The sequence below is a fragment of the Babylonia areolata genome, chromosome 31, assembly GCF_041734735.1.
Source record: "Babylonia areolata isolate BAREFJ2019XMU chromosome 31, ASM4173473v1, whole genome shotgun sequence".
In the NCBI taxonomy this organism is placed as follows: domain Eukaryota; kingdom Metazoa; phylum Mollusca; class Gastropoda; order Neogastropoda; family Buccinidae; genus Babylonia; species Babylonia areolata.
In genome coordinates this window covers 20,474,467-20,476,766 of record NC_134906.1, presented here as the reverse complement: position 1 = coordinate 20,476,766, position 2,300 = coordinate 20,474,467, and positions in this window count along the sequence as shown.

Sequence of the window (2,300 nt, the reverse complement as noted above, 5' to 3'; positions counted from 1 at the left end):
TGTGTTGAACACAGGGTTGTATTAGTCAGTGATATGTTTTGTGAACAGTATGGCATGTCACTGTTGGTGGCAGGTAAGCTTGATGAAGCTTGCTTTTACCACACATAGATTTATGTGTGAGAGGGGTGCATACTGGTGAACATGTGATGAAAGGTGCTGAGAGGGTATAGGCCTTTCATATCAGTGATGTCAGGATATTTTGAGATTTTACCTGACCTGGGTTTTGGTTGTGTGTTTGTGTTCCAGGTGTGCTGCTTTAGGTGTCGGATGATCTTTTTCCTGTGCGCTGCTTGTAGGAAGTACTTGAAGTAGGCAGTGTGTGCTGCCTTAGTGTGTGTTGCTTTTGCTAAGTAGGTTGAACTGCTTAGTGTGTGTGCTGTATTGTAAAGTAAACACTCTATAAAAACCACTCCATGTGGCCCTACTATTGATGTGAGGAGAGAGTGAGTGAGTGCATCATTAGTTGATCCCACATCCCCACTGCATAACTCCCCTCTCTCTTAGAACCAAACAGTTTTTACATTGTTTGTTCTCAAATGTATTACAAACCCAATTTATCTCTGAAATGACATTTACAGCAAGATTTCAACAAACATAGTGCATCATATTTCCATGCTCATTCTGGTAGGTGAAGGAGTTATAGCGACCAAGGTTCAACGTGTTCATTCTGTGGAGAATCCAAAGAAGATGAGGAACACTGAAGTCTTGGTCCTCTGGCCCAAACCGTGAAAGAACATCTTGTTGCAAGAAAAAACAACAACACCAACAAAAGACACAAACAAACAGATGATCTTATTTCCTTTTCATTTCGATAATCTTAATATTATCAACAGGTTGTTTTTTTTTTAACAGGGAAACAAGATATTTCCGTCACCAGTGATGACTGGACTATACTGAATCCATCTTTATTTTGTTGTGTCTGTAGCGCATCCTTTATTTGGCTGTATCCATTCTTGTCTGTTAATGATTTTGTGCTGACATATATCAGCAGAATGTATTTCTTGAATCGAATGGTTAGGTCCAGAGGCACAACATGTTTATAGCTCTCCGAATCATTTGTACAGAACATTTCTTCCGATTCATACATCTATGTTTGCATGATAGTGTATTTTGTCACACGCTTCTTCATTTAGGGACCTTGACATGCTGTGAACAGATCATTCAATGAAATCTTCCCTCCCTACATGTGCCCCCCACCTCTCTCTCTCTCTGTCTCTCTAATTCATCACAGGTTATTCACTTAGCTTATACTGGTTTTGTGTGTGGTTCATATTGTTTTCACGAGTGAGTTTATTTTTAGCCTTTACCTAAATCTTTAGTTAACTTCTTCCCATAGACTTGTGTGCACATGTACGCCCATATATATATATGGAATGCTCCTGTGTTTGTGTTTTTGATTTCTTTGTTCTGCTTTGTTTCTGTATTTTTTGCTTGATTATCAGTTTTATCAGTAGACAGTATGTAGACCCCCTTTATCTTACTTCCTCCTCCTCTCCCTCTCTCTTGCTCTACTGCCACACTCACAAACACGCGCGCACATTGTTCTCGCGAAAAGATACGTGTTCACACACACACACAGTCACACACACAGCGTGCATGTGTGAGTGCCCGCAGCTCTGAAGAAAGAGCAGTAACACAAGGGGAGGTAATGAAGTGTTATGACTGAAACACCTCACACATGTGAATGCTTTGTTGGTGTTAACATCCAGACACACACAAACCTTACCAGCTTGACCAGACTAAGACATGTAATTATCATAGATCCCATTTACATATAGCCAATTTTTTTTTTCCATTTTTGTTTCGTGTTGTGGTTGACTGAAAGTTTGGGATCAGGAATGGTCAAGGAAGCAATTTTTATCAAAAGGGAACAACTCGTCACTGATCGATGAGAAGACTTATCTTATTTTTTCTTCTTTAATCTCTCTCTCTCTCTGTCTCTCTCTCTGTCTCTCTCTGTCTCTCTGTCTCTCTCTCTCTCTCTCTCTGTTCTTCATGTAAATCTTTACAGTGAATTGTGGATAGTGTTGAGGTTTTCTAATAATAAAGAACATAAATTTCATTACTGTTATAGTCTGTTTATGTATTTATGAACTTTTGTGTGTGTGTGTGTGTGTGTGTGTGTGTGTGTGTGTGTGTTCAGTTTCATTTAATGTCTATTCACATCACATGATATGAGGCACAAGGAAAAAAAAGGAGGGGGGGTGGGGGGGCGGGGTTGGCAGGGGGGGTGAGGAGGGAAAGGGGCTGAAACAAGACTATCCACAAAATTAACTTTACTACTACGTGGCTAAACAAAA